Source organism: Ziziphus jujuba, chromosome 8 (assembly GCF_031755915.1).
Source record: "Ziziphus jujuba cultivar Dongzao chromosome 8, ASM3175591v1".
NCBI lineage: Eukaryota > Viridiplantae > Streptophyta > Magnoliopsida > Rosales > Rhamnaceae > Ziziphus > Ziziphus jujuba.
Window position 1 is genome coordinate 4,508,274 of NC_083386.1, and position 22,188 is coordinate 4,530,461.

Below are 22,188 nucleotides of genomic sequence, written 5' to 3' on the forward strand. Positions count from 1 at the left end.
GTTTTAAAACCTTGAGGGCTGGGTTGTAAGAAGATTCCCTAGGCCCAAAGAGGACAATATCACATACAGGTGGTCTGGGCTGTCACATATAAACTTTCAGCAAAAAAAGCAACATTGTAGGAAAAAAAAATCCATTAGTTTTAAATTTCCAACTTACCATGGCAACGAAATTAAAAATAAAATTAAAAAGATATTTTAGAAAAATAAAAATATCTACCAAACTTTCCAATTTTGACCTGTATAATGCACTTCATACAACATGTAAAATTCTTGTGGAATAGCATAAATTTGTAATTTTATTGATTTTATGCTACATTAGACGTGCATGCTTCAAAACAGCTAAAAATTAAACGAAACATAGTTTGCAGAAACTAAAGTGTAACAAAAATAAAAGCTCAAGGACTCAAATGTGTAAAAAACAAAAAAAACATAAATAAATTTAAGGACCACAATGCAAAGATGAACATAAAGGACTAACAATTCCAATAACTTTTTCTTCCTTTTACAACATAAATTAGGGAGGAGAGGGAATATCTTTTATCTAAATATTTGATCAATCCAAAACATGATGTTAATGCTAGCAATCATTGTCATCAGGAATTAAATTGAAAAATAAAGGCTCTAATTAAAATTTTTCTCTGATGAAACTTTGTTGATGTTATATTACCAACAAAAACATCTACTCTGGTGAAACTTTGTTCATGTTCAATTCCAAGAAAAAGTTGCTTCAGGCACATGGTAGGAAAAGTTGTTTATATTTGGGTTTGTGCTATAATATAAAAGAAAATGTTTTGTAGCAGCAATTAATACAAAACTTGTAATCAGGATTTTCAATAACACTGTTGGACCTAAAAGTTTTTTTTGCACAGCATGGAGCTTGTTTCAAACTCGTCAAGTAGACCTTAAAGATGAACACGTGATGGCTTCATAGAATCTTTCACAATCTGAAAATGACGATCGCACACCATGATGGCAGACATGTTGTGAAGTTCCACATCAGTTGGAAAGGACAACGAAGCATGATTTATAAGCGTGTGGATATCTTTTCCATACGATACGTTTTGACAAAACCTTGAGGGCTAGGTTGTAAGAAGATTCCCCAAGTTCAAAGAGGATAATATCTAACGCGGGTGATCTGGGCTGTTACAGTTGGTATCAGAGCTAGTACCCGGATCGGTGTGCTAGCGAGGACACTGGACCCCAAGGGGGGAGGATTGTGAAGTCCCACATCGGTTGGAAATTGGAATGAAACACTCCATATAAATGGGTGTGGATACCTTTCCCTTGCGAGACCTTTTAAAACCTTGAGGAATGGGTTGTAAGAGGATTCCCCAGGCCCAAAGAGGACAATATCGCATGCGAGTGGTCTGGGCTGTCACACATGTCTTCCCTGAGAGCAAGCATACCAGCTTGTCAGGACCCGTCCAGAATTCCTTCCCCGGAACCCTAGACAAGCCCTGATCCTAGGGAAATACCACCGAACCTTTCAACGGAAAATCCAGCAGCACCTCCGCTAAGGGTAGGACTAACCAAAAATTACCTGCACTAAAAACACACTTCTATAAACATCCCTTTATTCCTCCCGCAATACTACAATCTGATTCCACAATTTCAGCACTTCGAAAGATAACAGCAACTCAGTGCAAAAAATAAAACAACTACACGTCCAATACAGTATACAGAGCATTAAGCAGAAACATGTGAAATTTATACAATGACAGATAAGAAACAATACAGGATGGAGAGGAAAAAAAGAAGAAATACTTCTTGAACCTTCGGCAACGAACTGAGACGTTAGGCTCGCCTCGGACAATCAACGTGTCCAACCTGAACCTAGGGGAACGAAATTTAAGAGTGTGAGATGCTAATCATCTCCGTGAGTGACCCTAACTACCGAACACCTTTAATATTAATAATATAAAAATAAAGGAATTTAATCAATCCATACCGAACAATTACATAAATAAATAAATAAACAATTGAAATAATAATTTCTCTCAAAACCCTCACTATTCACTCCGTTGGAAATGTTCCCCTTTTTAAAACATTTTCACAAAGCCCGATGTACGTACTCCCCGAAAACCAATGGATTAAATCATTTGATAAACAATAAATAATAAATACCCCAATATATAATTAAAATGTAATAAATTATAGTAAATAATTTTTGAATACCTTTGGGGTTTAAAAAATTATTTGCAAATTACACCTGACGCACCACACCATATATCGGTGATGCCCTCCGATACCCAGCGTCCCGAGCACCGACTGGCGGGGGGGTTAAAGAGAAAAACCTGCAAACGGCACTTCGGCGTCTCGACAACACCGCTGCTGAAACCATCTCCCGGCCAAGGAGGGGGGCGGCTGTGGCCAATAACAAACTTGCATGCCCACGGTCCAATGGCAACAACGGGAGAAATAATAACCGCACGTTAAACCACATAATACCTGCGCGCTACCACGTGTCCATACACCAGAATACCAATACTGTATGAGTGCGTCTAAAAATGAACATTATTAACCAACCGTACCGTTTTTCAAAATTACCGTGGGAAATATATTAAATTCTCACACTTACCATCCCACATATTTTTATTAAACACATCGGTATGAACCATCGATAACAAAGAAACCACAATTTTTTTCGAAATACGAGATGCAACCATAAAAATACCGCGGGCATAATTTATAAAATTTAAACAAATATTTTCGTAAAATATTTAACCCAATTATGCCCAAAAAATATTACTTAACACCACGTACGATTAATACCGAAATCCACTTTGCTCATGCGTAAAAATAAATTAAATCACAATAAAATCACAACCAAATTGTACCACATGAGCATAATTTAAATACAAATTAAACACCAATTAATTGCCCAAAAATGATATAAAATCCAGACGTAATTAATTACTGAAAATACTTGCTCATGTGTAACAAATACCATTTAATCACAATAAAATAATAATCGAGAATTTCTTAATGACCCCAAAATTTCATTTAGCACCAAGGGGTAAGTATATATATAAAATAATATTTTTCCCGATTATATTTAAAATACGCCACATGAGCACCAATTACAGTTATCAAATTAATACCACATAATTACAATTAATTACCCCAAAAACATTTTCAAAGGTGGGTCACTCATATGGAGCACGCAATTAAACCATGATCCATCATGGGATCAATTCCATGACTCACCGGTGCTCCTAGAACACAATTCACACACAGTCAAATAAATTAATATTTTATTCGGATAAATAATATCCGGTACCCGGGGGGGTCAAACACAAACGTTAACCGAATCGAAGCTTGAGCGACGAGGATTACAAATCCGATCTCCATCGACCCCAATTCCGCCGGAGGTGGCTGGAATTTGGTCGGGAAGCTTCGGCCGGTTTTAAACTTGAGGGATCTTTCAAACGGTGGGGATTTTGGGCAATCTAACCCCGGAAATGGGCTCAGAGGGGTCGAAAATGATGGGATAGAGGTACAGGACGGGCTGGGTTGGTCGGAAACGGCGAGAATCGCCGGAAAAACATAACCGACCGCCGCCGACTTCACCGGCCCGATCTGGGCCCGTCCGGCGGCGACAGGCCGGGAAATTTGGTGGCCGAGATCGCGAGGAGGTGGGCTTCACCGGTGGCCTGCGCGTGTGGCATTCCGGCGACTGAAATCCGATCAAAACGCCGATCAACAGAGAGAGGGTGAGAGAGTCAAAGGAGAGAGAGAGAGAGAGAGAGAAGGCTGTGTGTTTTGTCTTGCCTTTGTCGGGCTCGGGGAAGAAGGGAAGGGAAAAGAAAGGGGGTGTTTTCCCACGTGGGGAAAAAAGAAAAAGAAAAAGAAAAAGAAAAAGAAAAAGGAAAATAAAAATAAAAATAATTAAATAATTAAATAACAATATTATTATTTAAAATAATAATAAAATAATTTGATTTTAAACATGGTTGACATGTGGCATTTCACCATGGTGACACATGGTCACCTTCATTAAGTCACACGTGGCACCTCGTTACGCGTTTAAAAATAATATTAAAATAATACGATGTTTGAAAAACTCTACAGGTCCATAACTTTCAAACCACATGTCCAAATTGGACGTGCCGCTAGTCTACGGACTCGTATCGACGAGCACTTCACAACCATGCATGAGTCAACGCTCAACCTTGCATGAATAAAAAGTCAACTTCGGCACCCCTTGGACAGTTTGGACCTCAACTTGTTTTGCTCATAACTTTCAAACCGTAGCTCCGTTTTCAACGTGCTACCAGTCTACGAACTCGTGCCAACGTGTACTCCATAACGGTACCTCAGTCAACCTAGAATTCCAACCGGGTCAAAAAGTCAACTTTTGACCCCTTTGGTCAACGGTCAACAGTCAACCTCGGTCAACGTGCGAAAATTCCGATATGGTTCGGGACGGGGTGTTACAAGCTTCCTTACACAGGCCTTCAAGGTCAGCCCTTGTAAAGAGGTCGGTATCTTATGCTATTCTTAGAAGATCAACATCATCACTTATTTGCATTTTATAGGTCTACACATGCAGTATCTCATATCGGGCTTCTAAATCCGGTGGTGGTACATAGAGCACCTAGAATAATTTCATTAGGACAACAAAATCTTCAAAAAGTTTTCAGTGGAAAATTTTCACTAAATATTACAGTGGAAAATTTTCAAAAAGTTCAAAAGTTCATAACCTTAATTATTATCTTATTCTTGATTAAGTGCATTATGTATAATGTTGGGCAAAATGACAAATCAACCAGGAAATGCCAAAAAAAAGTCAACTCATTGTTGGATGATTCACAATCTGTGCTTCCAACTTTAGAAAGAAAACAATAACATCTTACTTGAACCATCTGGGCTCAATTAAGACAATTCACATAACTCAATTTCAAAAATATAGTAATTTAGACAAGAGACTAGGCCCACTATAGGACAAAATTCTTACCAAATCAAAACGCCCACAACGCATTAATGCAGCATCAATTTCCTTTGGACGATTTGTAGCAGCCAAAACAAGAATTCCCTAAAATAAAATTAGATCATATATTCAAGCCACTAAATTATAGATTGGACTACGATAACTGCAACTGCATAATAAATAGATTTTCAGCCTAAAATGTCAGTACTTACCTTAGCCACTTCGAGGCCATCCATTTCAGTTAGCAGAGTAATTAGAAGACTCTCTTGTACAGTAAAGTCGTTGTTTGAACTCATACCTCTGCCATTTAACATGCAAATCTCAAACAACTTGTATTCATGCTTGTCTGCTCATCAGATACAATAAAACACCAGAGAATATCCTTATCCTATTGCATCTCTATAATTTCTTCCATAGAGAACAAATTGTGAACATCACTGCTACCAGATTAGTAAATTATCAATATTACCTTTTTGGGTTCTAAAGTGTCATCTTGCTCATGCGGTTTCAGATATACATGAATCCCTTTAATGAACCATTTGAAGCATCCATGTAAAATCAAAAAGCTCATAAAGAACACATTATGATTGCTAAAACTCCCAGACATTCAATATGAATTCAAAATGTTCAACAGCCCATGCTGCATTCCAACCGCAAATACAGCATATGCCCTATCCCACCTAAAAGCCTGTTTTAAAAGATTTCTTGATGGAAATTCATATTTCAGATGGTAAAAATTCCATATTGAATACTCATTCGCAATGCAAAGAGTCCTAATAAAAAGTTGAAGCACACTAACCGTTTCACAGCAATATTATCAACCTCATCCAAGAATATTATACTAGGCGCAACATCGCGAGCTGTACGAAAGATATTCCGCAACAAAGCTTCACCTTCACCAACAGACTTAGAATATATATCTGCACAGCCGATACATTGTATTTCAGAGCACAAAATATAACATTTCATAGGCATTTTCAACAGGATTTACAGATAGCAGGAGAAGGTCAAACTGGTGGCTAGGGTTGTAAGAGAAAAGGAATAATTCATGGCATAGGCATCCTTTACATTGAATAGAAAATTCCAAAATTTATTTTTTCAGGTTGACCGACCTATTATTAGCATGTCTACAGACTACTTGATTCAAACAATGATTTTATAGCTAACAAAGCCAGTTTATTAGACTAGTTCAATCATGCAATTTTATCTAGAGAAGACAATAGTACAGGGTGAGTTTGTAGTTTGTGGGGCAAAGTGCATTAACCCTTGAAATAATTTAGGTTTGGTAACATAGTTAGAATTTTTTTTTATGTTTTTTTTATTTTGTTTTTACCTAATTATATGTTATTTGCTTATGTTAAATATTAGACATCTTAAACAACTAAAAACTAGAAATAAAGAAAACAAAAAAAAATTTGAAATTGTGTTCAATTTGGTGTTTATTTTCTTTTTCGTCCTTAACTTTATAGTTAACTTAGATACGTAACAAACTCTGAATTACACGCAACCATATAGAGAAAAATAAAAACGAAAACTTAAAATCAACCACATTACCAAACGCCACTTTAGCATTCCCTGTGCCAACTACAGTTTGATTTCAAATCAATCTTCTCTAGGGGCCGTGTTTCTGTGTGATTTATGATCAATCTATCTTCTGAGATTTAACAAAGTATTTGAAGATGTTTGAACCAGTATTTTTGGCTAAATAGATTAGCTTTAGGCCTAAAAGACAGGTATGCTGAAGATTGGAGTCAAGCTCTGTCTCACAGAGTTTGAAAACTAAAGTTAAGTGATTAGACTACTACACGTACCTGTGTTTTTGTCCCACATTAAAATACTTTTCTGTAAGTAAAGCTTGTTTTTCCAATTCGGCAGGACACCCCTATAATTTCATTACTATTCTACCAGGATGATTATCTCTGGGGAAAGCTCTTAGTTATTAGAAGTCCTTAGTTTATTTGATAGATCTTTCTTTCTTCTCTCTCTCTTTCTTAGATCTTTCTTTCCTCTCTCTCTCTCTCTCTCTCTCGTTATTTATTTATTCTTTTCTCTATAATTTATTAGATCTTTCTTGTTCATCCTAGTTCTTTATTATTCTTTTCCATAGATCTTTATTTATTTATTATTTTATTTCTATAGATCTTTGTATTTGTTCTTGGTTGACATCCGAGTTGCTTTTCAAGTCATTTAATTACTAAGGCAGCCGTCAGATAGTTTTATGCTATGTTATACACAATTATTTCATTATTAGATTATCTTATGTGCACTGTTATTATCATTTTTTTCTAAGTTATTTTAATTTGAACTGGCATGCTTAGAAGGGCAATGTTTACTAGAAAAATTAACCAAATAGAAGATGAGGAAGAAAGTTCCAACCTCAAGGAAAAAAAAGAAGCCTGGGCAGCATTGGCTGCAGCTTTAGCAAGAGTGGTTTTTGAGCACCCACGAGGACCATGCAGAAGAATTCCACGCGGGGTTGGTATTCCCAACCTTTCACATGATGCAGAATGTTTAATTGGCCGCTCAACAGCTTGTTGGAGCTTTCTCTGTCCATGCAACGAAGTATGATATAACTAGTTCCCAGAGACTTTGTATTAAAATGACTTGTGTAAATATACATACCTTCAGATCTTTTAGTCCTCCGATGTCTTCCCAAGTCACCTCTGGGATTTTCACTGCTAAACCTTTTGTTATACTTGGGCCAACTATAGATGTTGCATGTTTCCAGTCTTCCAGAGATACGCTAAATTCATCATCATTTTCATCTGCATCAGAAAACCTTTTAATTGCAAACATGGTAGCTTGACGATGTAAATCTTCCAGATCAGCCCCAACAAATCCATTGCAAGATACAGCTATGGCTTCCAAGTCAAAATCAGAATCTATACGAGTACTTTTAGTGTGGAGGTGAAATACCATGAACGCAGCTATTACAACATTTTACCACTCATATTCCTTTACAAATTGGAGAATATATTTCGAAGGTCAAACAATAAATTGATTTTAAAAAATAAATCTTGTGAAACAAATGGCCTAAAAGACAGTGTAACTGTTCTTTAAAGAATTGAACTAAACCTTGAGAATTTGAAAGCGCTCCTTTGCATTAGTGCAACTTCTACTTCATAATCAAAACGCCCTGGCCTTCTTAGTGCAAGTTCAATTACATCCACTCTTTATACATAGAAACCAGATATTATTTCTAAATACGAAAATCTAAAAGTATAACAGAAAATAATAGACAAAAGAATACATATATATATATATATAAAGCACAGAATCACATTTGCTAGACAAGAACAATACTAAAGATATAAGACATGGCAGAGTTCGCCACTTAGTTGTCCACCGGATATAAAGGAAATGAAAACGATCAAGGATGGGTTACTCTTAGGAATCACACTACAGAGTTCTGGGAGTGAATTGACTTGGTTGGTTTTGCTGTTGGATAATATTTCTATAAGATTTGATGCCATTAATCTCTTATTTAGCAAAATTATCTCAAAGCATTCTATACAAGGAATCCCAAACTCATTAATACCATTATTTCTCCAATAAATAAATTTAGTAGTTATAAAGGAACATACCTGTTAGTTGATCCAACAATAACAATTCGTTCTGAGTTAATGGAGTCCATCAGTTTACAGAGTTGAGCCGACACACGAATATTTTCTTGTCCACTGCACATGATCAATTTGGAATCACAAGTTACGCCATATAAATTCAAGGCTCAAGGCTCAACTAGATAGAATTGATAAAAGAAAAAAAAAAAAAAAATATATATATATATATAATATTATTAGCAAAAGAACTCTTTAACCAAAAAAAAAAAGTGTTGGTGGTTGCATATATACCCAGGAAAGAGAGCATCTATTTCATCTATAAAGATAACTGAAGGCATGCCTCCAGATATAGAGTGTGATGAGGCCTCAGAGAAAGCCTCCCGCAAAAGTTGTTCTCCTGAATGAGCGCTGCGGACATAACCCGGATCGACTTCAGTTAAATGTACACCACACTCTTGAACCACTGCACGAACCATGCTTGTCTACCATTTAAAAAATAAATAAGTAAGAAGAAATTGGATTTTAACTAAACACAAATAGATGATACAATATCTTCTTTATACCTTTCCCGTGCCAGGAGGACCGTGGAGAAGCAAACCACCACTGAAGCGAAAAGATGAATAAAATTAGCAAAGCAATCAAATAATAAATAAATAATTTGTAGATTGAAAGAGAAAGAGTTTGTTACTCTGAGACCCAGCTTTTCTGCTTTTCCTGAGAAGAGATAAGGAAAGGTTATAAGTTCTCGTAGAGCTTCTAAAGCATCGGCGTTGCCACCTATGACTTCTTCTGCTTTCCACTGCTTCACCTCCATACCTCACGCCGCTGAAGTTATAGTTATAATGCAAAATAATCTTTATACGTTCTACTTATACTGTAAAATGATCTCTTAAGTCTTAACCTTTTCAATTTTCTAAACTATTCTTCCTTTTTTTTTTTTTTTTTTTTTTTTAAGTAGATTTTTTTTTTTTTGAGTGTTGCTTTTAACACGACCAAATTTTCTTTCTACACTGCAATTTTATATACAATCACCAAAAGCTCCTTTTGAGCACCCCCCCCGGCGCCCCCCCCCCCTCTCTTTTTTTTTTTTTCTGTTCTGAATTTTATGGCGAATTTTCATGAAATTTTTGGTTATCAACTTTGGGAAGTAAATCAACTATTTCCCTAACCCTAACCTTAATCAATTTATTATATATATATATATATATATGAGCATGGAACTCTACAATGACACCACATCCAAAATTGTTAATTTATTCGACATTGCAGATCTCTCGGGTTTCAATTCCATTCTTGATGGGTTTATCTAGAATTTTGCTTTTTAATCTTCCTTTTAAATATAAAAGCAAAAAGCAAAAAGCAAAAAGCAAAAATTAAAAAGAATGAGCCGTAGCAATGAGTGTCAACAGTGGCAACTATATTAGAGTAACCCTAACCCTAATTGAAAGGGAAAAAAAAAAAAAAAAGATAAATAAGGGATCTTTGGTAAATTTGATTTTCAAATGATTGTATAGAATTAGTTTGAAATTGTAAAAATAATTTCTCGTTACTAAATTGCTTCCAAGGTTTAATGTCGGATCGGGATTATAGTTTCATCACATTATTTTTATACAACAATTTTTGTTATTCTTTATCTTTCAGAATGAGTAAAAAATCTCATTAAATAAACGGTAAACGAGTGTAAATGAGTTAAATTTTTACTTATTAAAGAGTTTTAAATATTGATTCTATATTGAAATCAAAGTGAAATATGAAGAGGTTGTCTCGATATTTTTCATAATAAAAATGCAATATTAAAAGAAAAAGCAAAATAAAGGGGTTATAATGATATTTACCCATTTATATATAAAATAGATACAATAAGACATAAAAAAAAAAGAATAATTGCCAAATAATTAATATTTTGGTTACATGGATAAGGAAAAGATCAAAAGTGTCACTCGAAAAAAATTATAACCATTAATATACACTTTGACTACCAAAGTTTATATACTGAATTTATCTTATTAAAATCACCACATATATTTTTTTTAAAACTTCAAATTTTTTACTTAGCTTAAATAAAATTAATTAAAATATAGATTCAAGCTCTACCTTGCAATGGTTTGTTATATGCTGTTGGGGAACTTCACTACAGCCCTATTTGTTTTGCTTTTTCAGAAAATTAGTTGCTATTATGGAAAATTTTATGAAAGATCCTCAAATTTTAATTTTTGTTTTATTTTAGCACTTTTATATTTTATTTTTGTTTTACATAATTTGGCCTTTTAGTAATTAAACTATTAGTCAACTTTATAATGACTAACATGTGCTAGGCATGTGACCTTTATATAAAATGATGTAGTTTCACACCAGCAAATCTAAATTTATGGTTATTTTCCATAAATTCTTCTTCCTTTACATATAATTAGAAAAGCACAAAACTAAGTATCTTTCCTTAAGAACCTATAGCAAAAAAACAAGAAGCATGAATTATACAACTATAAGTTCTATGATGCATAAAATATAGAAATTAATTTAAATCTAGGTTATGCCTCAGTTGGTTCTAACTCAACAAGACTAACATCATTCACAAAGTGATAAAATTAAATGAATATATTAAAAACAACAGTAAACTTTTAACGATCAAAAGCAAAATTAGGTTTTAAGCAACTTCATTAAATGATTATAGAACTAGCAACATTATGGTCGTAGAAAATAAATTTAGTTCATGATAAATTTAAAATGAAAAATCACTATCATTGAAGAATTCATGTTCACAAAACTAAAGAATTAAAGAGAAGAAGAAGAACAAATTAAGAACAAAAGAAGCCCTAAGCTATTGCTTAGCCACCTTCTTGAACTCTTTAATGCTGCTGCCCACTCCTCTTAAAAACCCTGGAATTGCTTTTTAAACACTTCTTCAAAAATTGCTTCAAAACTTGGATTGGACTTTATATCCTCTTTTTTTAAAATTGCCACATATACCCTTCATATAGGACTTTTGGAGCTTCAGTTCATTTCTCTTTTCAATGTGGGATTGTTGCAAAACATATATCACCTTCTACAAAGAGTGTTGGATGAAATTTTTTATGAGAGAGTGAGAAAATTTGATTACTTGCAATCAAAGTTGTAAGTTGTCTTAATGACGTGCAAATCTAGCATTATTGATAACTGCAAAGTATGTGAACATAAGTCCCATTTAGACTAGATATGGGTATCCTAAAGGGTATATAAGAGGCTCGGATTACTCCCTTATTCGGTTAACATTTTAGAGTGGAATACCAAGCCTCAATAAGTAATATTAGAGCCAGGGACTCATATAGAGCCATATGTATGCATGAGATAAAAATTCTAGGTTATTGAATAGTGGCCCTCAGATTGCAGACTATGATGATGAATTTAAACCCCATGATCGACGATTGAAGTTTGATGATACAAAATTTCATGTTAAGGTGGTGCGGCGATGGGGACCTACATGCTAGTGGTACATGTAGGAGGCTATGCCACCAATGAAGCTCCATGAGACATCCCAATGAGATGGGGACAAAATAATGGTTGTCAGTTTGAGGGAGTGCTGGCCAAAGAGAGGAGAAAAAAAAAAAAAAAAAAAAAAGAAAAGGGTAGGTGGTCCTTAGTTTAAAGGGGTTTCAGGGGGTGATTGTAGAGTGTGCAAACATAAGTCCTACATCACCTAGATTTAGGTATCCTAAAGGGTGTATAAAAGGCTTGGGTTACTCCCTTATTAGGTTAACTTTTTAGAATGGAATCCCAAACCTCAACAATAACTTTATCCATCATCTAGATTAGCATTTCTCTTTAAAAGATCTTGGTCCAATATCCTTTTTTTCTGGGAATTAAGATATATAGAGAATTCTCCGATTTACATAAAATATAAATGATCTCCTAATTCGAGCTAAAATGGAGTATATCCAAATTGGCTATGAGCACGTGCAGTGTATCCGAATTTGTTAAAATTAGATATGTAATATGGAAATTACAAAATATACAAAATTGGCAACTTAGAGTTATTTTTTCTCCACTAGGCTTCAATTATTATTATTTTTTCAATAAATTTAAAGGGAAAGGCTAAGGTTGGGACAACCTAACTTTTTTAAAATCATGTCTTAAATGTTAACCTTTGATTTTTTACACTTGGATAGGACTTTATTATTTTTTTAGCCCAAGTGATAGAATCAAGGGAAAATTTCATTTACATCCTTTCAATTTTGTTGTTATTTTTAATTTCCTTTTGGCCTTTAACTATCAAAATTAATTAACAAGTAAAAACTGACAAAAAGTAATAAATTGGCTTGTATATATATATAGAAGAAAACTAAATGAAGATTAATGATCATTTTTCAAAAATATGAGGTTTAACTAAAATGATAGCAAAACTAAAGGGTGTGAATGAAATTTGCCTTAGTATCAAAACTCATGATTTAAAACCTGATTTTAAAAAAGAAAGGAAAGGAAAAAAAAATTATAATAATTGTTTGTTTGGATTATTACATATGGAAAGGAAAGGAAAAATTAAAAAAAAAAAAAAGAATTTAGTTTATAATTTCACCAAATATTTTAAATATAAAATATTCCAATCAATTAGCTTTTGATTAATAAAGATAATATTAGAATATTCAAAAGTATCATTTAACTTTTATCATTTCCTTCCGTTTCTTGTCAAATTTGAGTTGGAAAGCTAAATTGGTTAAAATATACATAATATATTCTTTCCTTGTTTTTTTTTTTTTTTTCCTTCTTTATCCTTTCCTTTCATTTTAACAATCCAAACAAAAGAATTAAATCATTCCCTTTCCTTTCCTTCCTATTCCTTCAATCCAAACATAGTATTACTGAAATTTATTAATTCAAATTTGGAGATGGAACCTCTCCAAGAAAGTTTGGATATTACAAGGATAAATATACCTTAGTTAACCAAGCTAAGACATCATATATCTATTTTTGGATTTGAGCTATTAATAAATTTTTGAGTATGTATTTTGCTCGCTAATTACTAAAGTTGGTTAAACATCTTTAATGACTTTGTTTACACTTTCTAACCTAATCTAATCTATATATTATAAGGTGTTTTTTAGAAGCATGATTGGTGTATAATTTGATTAATTTGCTTTCTTTAAAATATGTAAAATTGGGAGATCGAAATATCAACTATATATTAGTGACAGATAACCTTTACCACTGAACTGTTCATTCAAAAACTTTTAGCGGTCTAATTAATACCAAAGTTGGTAATAAATCAAATTATAAGATGATAAAATTGCATAATTAGTGTTGACTAAAAGCTAGCATACTCTATGGTTATGGAGTCTGATATATTCACTTATTATTATTATTATTATTATTATTTAAATAACATTTAGATGGATTTTAGATTGACTTCCAAGTGAATATTATCTAAAACAAAAAACATGTTCAAGTGATGAGGTTACAAAGATCAATTCCAGTAGTACTAAGGTACAAAACTAATCTAATCTATTAAGTTTTTTTGTTTTTTTTTGTTTTTTTGCCCTTTGGTAGAAGATGTTAGAATTTATGGATCTAAACATACATAATAAATTCCATAAATCATAAATTACTAACCTCCAAATGCAGCCATTGATAAATTAAATCTTTAATCCTGCAAAATAGAAAACAATGTAAAGTAGTGCCTATGGACACACTACTTTCAAACCATTCTCAGATCTCTGAAAACCCTAATATCAAAATACCGTATGGCATATATTTGTTTGCTTGTCCTAGACCTTTTATAGTCTCTGCAAGTCACACTTACCCATTAATTTTAACACATACAAATTACTAATAATTTAATAATATAATAATACTAGGAAAAATATGGGTTAGTCAATCGGCTTATAAAGAGAGTTGGTCCTCCAGTCCAATGGGTCAACTAGAGTCTTATAGAGAGTGTGTGACCAAAGGCCGTACTACAAAATAATAAAATAAGCCAGTCCTATTAATGGCATAAATAGATCCTGTAAGTGAGTAATTGATTATGCTAAGTCCACAATTATTAATTTATTTAACATTCTCCTACTTGGACTGCATAATCATCATCATATATATAATCCAAACTCACTTATTACAGAATCTCCCAAACCATAATACCATTTCATCTAAATATATAGCATATCGACAGGGCACAACAATATACTAGACTAGGCAGTAGAGATTCTCTCAGTAAATCTCCCAAAACATGATACCATTTCAACTGAGCACTTTGCATGCCATAAACTCAGTCTAGGTAGTAAAGATTTACCTAACCACGTACAATCCCCCAACACATAAATACCATTTCATCCGAGCACATTGTGTATCGACAGGATACATCAATATACCCAAACTAGGTAGTAGGGACTCACTATGGCACCTGTGGATCAACATACACACATACATAGACTAATAGTTTCAACAGGCCTATAAATATAGGAGCATGTGTAATAAATCATCTCATAAATAAATAATGATCCACATACATCAATATATCAAAATACTCAAATAAATAAATAATACTCAACATGCATATTACTGCAGAAATTATAATAAACTCTCGCTGACCCACAACCGTCCCAGCTATCTAACAATCCCATACGGGACACATGCTCCTTAAATATGCTTACGGGTAAGGCCTTGGTTAGTGGATCTACCACTATGCTATAAGTAGGCGTGTGAACAACAGTAATGAGGCATTCATCAACTTTTTCCTTAACCACAAAATACTTAACATCAATGTACCTTAGACCAGGGGTACTTTTTAAATTATTGGAGAAAGATACTGCTGTAGAATTGTCACAATACATCATAATAGGCCTCTCAATGGAGTCAACCACTCCCAAATCACGAATAAAATTCCGAAGCCAAACTGCATGACGAGTAGCTTTATAACACGCCACATACTCTGCCTCCATAGTCGAGGATGTTGCCACTGACTGTTTGGCATTGCTCCAAGATACAGTACCTCCTTTCATGATAAATATAAACCGAGAGGTAGATTTCTTATCATCCACATAGCCTTTATAATCTGTATCACTATAACCAATAACATCTAGGGAGTTGGTACATCGATATGTCAACATATGATATTTAGTACTCTGAAGATACCTAAAGACCTTCTTAACTGCTTAGTAATGAATAGGACTAGGATTGCTCATAAATCTACCAAGTACACCCACAACAAAAGCTATATCAGACCGTGTACATATTTAAGCATACATCAAACTACCCACTGTTGAAGAATAGTGAACATTTCTCATCGTCATCCTCTCTTTATCATTCTTGGAACATTGATCCTTAGAAAATCTTTCACCCTTTGTGACCGGTACATTTCCAGGAGAACAATTATGCATATCAAATCTCTTAAGAATTCTATCAATATAGGCTCTTTGAGACAATTGCAACATATAATTAATTCTCTCTTGAACAATCTTGATGCCCAAAATAAAAGAAGCCTCTCTAAGATCTTTCATATCAAAATGGTTGCACAACATTTGCTTTGTCTCAGCCAATAGGTCAGTGTCAGTAGTAGCCAGAAGTATGTCATCAACATACATTACCAGAAATATAAAACTGCTCCCACTGACCTTTATATATATGCATCTATCAACAACATTCTCCTTAAAGCCATTTTGGATGGCAACCTCATCAAATTTAAGATACCATTACCTAGAAGACTGCTTAAGACCATAAATTAACTTTTTAAGCTTATAAACCAAATTACCATTCCCTGTTTGCTGAAAGCCAATTGGTTGAACCATATACACATCTTTAAATAAATCACCATTCAGAAAAGCAGTTCTGGCATCCATCTGATGCAACTCTAGGTCATAATATACCACAATTGCCATAATGATTCTAAAAGAATCCTTTGTGGATACAGGAGAGAATGTCTCTGTGTAATAAATTTCTTCCTTCTGGCTAAATCCTTTGCTACAAGTCTAGCTTTATACCTCTCTACTTAACCATTAGAGTCTCTTTTAGTCTTAAAAACCCATTTGCACCCTATAGGCTTGCTACCCAATGGTAACTCAATCAAATCCCAAACACCATTTGATGCCATGGATTTCATTTTATCTTCCTTTGCATCCAACCAAAAATTTGAGTGCGAACTGCTTATGGCTTCCTCATAAGTAACTAGATCTGAATCATCACTTATGTCAAAATCATGCTCCTGCAAGTAAACCTCATAGTCATCAGGAATAGCTGACCACCTAGTCCTTTGTGACCTTCTCAAAGGCACATCAGCATCTACAATAGCTGGGATATTCTGCTCCTTAATGATGGTTTCATCCTGATCAACCACTGGTTCATCAACTATTGGATTAATAATATCTCTATCAGGAATTACAACACTAGAAATGAATACATTTTTTTCTTTAAATTGAGGCTCCCTTGGACCATTACTATCATTAAACCCAAAATCATCTTCAAAATAAATATCCCTGTCTGATTCAACAATTCTCGTGGTGTGAGATAGACAAAAGAATCTTGAACCCCTAGATCCTATACAATAGCCAACAAAATACCCATTTATAGTTTTAGGATCCAACTTCTTAATTTGGGGATTATAAATTCTTACTTCAGCTTTGCAATCCCAAACTCGAAAAAGATGCAAATTAGGCTTTCTTCCTGACCACAACTCAAAAGGAGTCTTAGGAATGGATTTACTTGGAACTTGATTCAAAATATAAGCAGCCGTCCTTAAAACCTCTCCCCACAAGTAATCTGGCAAGCTAGAATTTGCCAACATAGATCGTACCATGTTCAACAAAGTGCCATTTCTCCTCTTAGCTATGCCATTCCGCTGAGGTGTAACAGACATTGTATATTGCATATCAATGCCACACTCACTTAAATAAATTGCGAATGGCCCTGGGTTCCGTCCAGTCTTATCATATTTGCCATAAAATTTACCACCTCTATCAGACCTTATAGACTTTATCTTGTTCTTTTGAAGCTCCATCTTTACCTTAAATTCTTTAAAAGCAACTAAAGAATCTGACTTCCCACGGATAAGCTCAACATGTCCATAACGAGAAAAATCATCAATGAAGGTAATAAAATACCTATAACCATCCAAAGCAATTGATGTAAAAGGTCCACAAATGGCAGTATGAATTAATTCTAAAACATCTCTACACCTTGCTATCTTATCATTTTTAACCTTAGAAGTTGATTTCCCTTTCACACATTCAACACAAGTTGACAAGTCCGAAAAATCAAGGTTGGGAAGTATTCCATCCTTCACTAATCTTTCCATTCTGTGCCTAGAAATATGTCCCAAACGCTTATGCCATAACATTGAGGAATTATCATTAACTTTGGACGTTTAGAAGCAATAATAGGGGCAACAATAGAATTAACAGAATAATTAAGACTATTATTAAATAAATCAAGTCTATATAAATTGCCACATATAGTTCCAAAACCAACAACTTTATCATCCTTATACATTTCAACTTTATTATTCCTAAACAAAAAACTAAAACCTTAACTATCCAAAAGTGAAATAGATAACAAATTCCTCCTAATTGAGGGTACATATGAAACTTTTTGTAACTCTAAAACATATCTAGTGGCAAGTTTCAACTTGATTGTTCCCATGATATCCACCTTCACTCTTGTTATCTCCCATATAAACATGCTGCTTAAGATTGGTTGGCCTCTTTTGCTTTATCATCCCTTTTCTTTTCTTGCTTTCCCTTCAAATGAAAATAATCTATCTTCTTGTGTCCAACTTTATTGCAGTAGTCACACTTTCCATTGAAGTAGACTTTCCTTTCCTCTATGTGATGAGCTCCATCCCTAGGTCCTTTTGGCTTCATACCAGAAAACTTCTTCTTGTTGGGCTTAAATCCTTGTCCAGGCATAAATCCTTGTCCAGGCTTAAATCCTTGTCCCTTCTTTTGGAAAATCCTCTTGGACTTATCTACCTGATGTTAAACTATAGCAATAGATCTTGACCTACTTAGCTTAATATCATTTTCTTCTTTTACAAGAAGAGCAGTTAATTCCTCCAAACTACATTCTTCTTTCTTAGTATTCAAACTAGACCTTATATTATCAAACTGAGATGGAAGACTCTTCATTATCGAATAGGTCAAGAACTCCTCTCCAATGTCCATCTTAAGGTCCTTTAACTTATTATAATAAGAAGAAAGTAACAGAATGTGGTCCTTTACTCCTTTAATTCCATCATATTTAGTATTATTCAAAAGGTCCAAATAATGATGCTTCTCATTCATATCAAACTTGATAAATTTCTTTCCCATCTCTTCAAGAAGTTCCTTCGTAGTTTCCACCTTTTGAATACTTGCATAAATTGATTCGTCCATATAATTCTCTATCATCATCATACAGCACTTATTAGAATGCCTCCAATCCTCATAAAGTTTCCTACATCATGACAGTCATAGGTAGAACATTCGGGGTGCTACTAACTGTGAAAATAGTAAACACAATAAAGCATTTAATATATATATATATAAAAGAATAATTATTTTCCAGTCCCTCAACACAAAACATAAAATATCAATATCGCTAGGGTCTTTATAGCACTAAAGATACCCTTTCGCAGGCCAGGGACAGTCAACCAAATAACCACAATCAAATGCATTGAACTGAATCACTAACAGGGCAACTCAGAACCTGCGGTATATGGCATTTAATTAACTTCCACTGTCATTCCAGGCGTCATACAAAGCAACTAAAACCACCGACAAGTATAGACCCTGATTAATAAGTGGGAGAAAATAACATATTGGCAATTTCATGAAATTGGTAAGTATAAAATATCCCATCCACTATGCCAACATACATTACATTGGTACACATAATGCAGACAAAATAAGTCTCACAACAGGTGAGTACCTAAAATTTCACACTATTATACCAACTAGACACAAAGCCTTTTTAGGGAAAGCTAAATTGTTCCAATTCCAAACATATATATTTAATTTTAATTCAAGCAAATTGGAATAGAATAATTAAACAACTAAATAAATAATTTTTTTTTAATAATATTGAACAATAGATAAATAAATAAGCATACAAACAAATAAATAAAACAATATATATATATATATATATATATATATATATATATATATTTTGAAATTTCAGCTGCTGACGTCAGCTTTCTCCTTCCCTCAGCTGGGTCCCAGGTCGACGCGGTTTACTGGTTAATGGGTCGTCCGACCCGCTTGACAAACCCGCCTATAAAACACAAGTCCAGTCACCGTTTTCTACAATACCGACGCCATTTTTCTCCTTTCGGTGTGGACAACAATTTTAAGGGATCAATTTGGCTAAAGGAGAGCTTAAAACAAACACCCAAACTCAAGATTATATTCGGCCAAAACTCAAAACAAACACGCATGAAATTCCATAAAATTCTAGGCACTTTTCGGGCAATATGGTGCCTCTTGATTCATGTCTTCTTAGGAAACTTTTTCCCCAGATCAATTTGACCCAAAGACCCAAAAATTTTAAACACCAATGTGAGAATGACATACGGCCAAGGGTTTCTAGATTTTTTTATTTTTTTTTAAGGAAAAATTAGGTGTTTCAATACATAATTGGGGTTCCAAAATATTCCATTCGATACAGAAAACACAATCCCGTAATATTCAGATCAAGTCAAAAAACAAAAGTCGGGCATATATTAAGTTTCTTTGTCAATAAGATAATAGCTTCACAAAACCATGTATGCAGGAAGGGAAAATAAAATTAAGAAAAATATATTTGATCATACAGAAAATCAATACGCATACTGTAATATTCGAAACATAGTCAACGTTAGTACGCATACTGTAATATTCGAAACATAGTCATGAGACAAATCACAACGAAATTTATTATGCATATTAACCACACGCTCTGATACCAATTGTTAGAAATTGTGGATCTAAACATACATAATAAATTCCATAAATCATAAATTACTAACCTCCAAATGCAGCCATTGATAAATTAAATTTTTAATCCTGCAAAATAGAAAATAATGTAAAGTTGTGCCTATGGATACACTACTCTCAAACCACTCTCTGATCTCTGAAAATCCTAATACTAAAATACCGTATGGCATATATTTGTTTGCTTGCCCTAAACCTTTTATAGTCTCTGCAAGTCACACTTACCCATTAATTTTAACACACACAAAATACTAATAATTTAATAATGTAATAATACTAGAAAAATATGGATAAGTCAATGGGCTTATAAAGAGAGTTGGCCCTCCAGTCCAATGGGCCAACTGGAGTCTTATAGAGAATGTGTGATCAAGGGCCATACTATAAAATAATAAAATAAGACAGTCCCATTAATGACATAAATAGATCCTGTAAATGAGTAATTAATTATGGTAAGTCCACAATTATTAATTTATTTAACAGAAGAGTTATCCATTAAAGGTTACTCGATGAAAACGTGCAAAATTGAGATTAATTTGTTTATAGGATATAATAGGAAATATATGGAATATGGAAAAATTAGAATAAGAATGTGATCATGTTTAGTCTTTTAGTGAACAATTTACTTGTGGATTTTGTCTCATTTCGAAATCAAGTTTTAGGTTCAATTCAAGATGTGTGTTTGTAAAAGAAAATATAAATTATAACGACCATCGACATAGTTTAGATGAGAATATATAAGTTCACTAACAAGAAAAAGAAAAAGTCAATACTACACAAATTTTTAAAGTTGACTTATCAAGAGATTAATGTGGATAAAGATGAAAGATTTGGGTATTCTCTCTTTTGTTAGGGATGGGAAATGACTTTAATCCCCACTTCATCAAACAAATCCATTACATAAACTTGGTTTGCTTAAGGAAGTTTGGAGTGGGAAGAAAAGGACAATAGAGGGCAACAATTTTAAAACCAAAGGCATATGTGTAAAAATAAAATTATTATGTGATTTTGACAGTTGATATTGATGAATTTAATTTCTATATTATTTGATGACGTGCCATTATTTATACTTTTAACAAATGGTGATGTGATATAAAGTTTATTAGGTTTGGATTTAAAAATAGTACATGAAGATAGATACGAAGGAAACAATAAGAAAAGGTACACGAAAATGGATGATGTTCTTAGTGTTTTTGGCGAAAGATGATGTTCCTAGTGTTGTGATTTATGTGGGTTGAAATTTTATTTCAAGTCAATTCTATTTGTCTTATTAAATTTTACTTGGTTTTTTTTTTTTTTCCAAATCATGTGATTGTTAGAAATAAATTTTTCATTTTTTTTTTCTATCTATAGTACGAAATAACAATTATTCAAGTCAATCAGAATTTATTGATATGTGGACAAACCAAGACTACAACTTAACTGTATAACATAATTATGTAAAACTTCATTTGAATGTAACCAACAAATGTAACATTTTTAAAATTTTTGGTAACTAATAAATCAGCTTACAATATTATTATAATTTTTTTTTACAAATTAATATTATCATAAGTTATAAAAAAAATGAAAATAGTTAATTTTGATAATTGAGTATTTTTATTTATACCATATATAAATTCAAATTATATAGAAGATGAATTTTGAATATTTTATAATGTTAAAAAAAGTTATAAAAAAAAACCTGTAAAAAAAAAAACTAGAAAGCAAATACTAGTTATTATATTGAAAATATGATATAAAACATATATTATCACTTATAACACTGCTCAATTTGGATTGAGCTGAAGCTGAT

The 22,188-nt window shown here is 33.2% G+C and overlaps 1 pseudogene; it reads right to left on the bottom strand.

The window, feature by feature from the left end:
* Positions 1-1,557: 1,557 nt before the first annotated feature.
* On the bottom strand, positions 1,558-9,545 carry LOC107404951 (cell division control protein 48 homolog B-like; annotated as a pseudogene).
* Between the last annotated feature and the right edge of the window lie 12,643 nt (positions 9,546-22,188).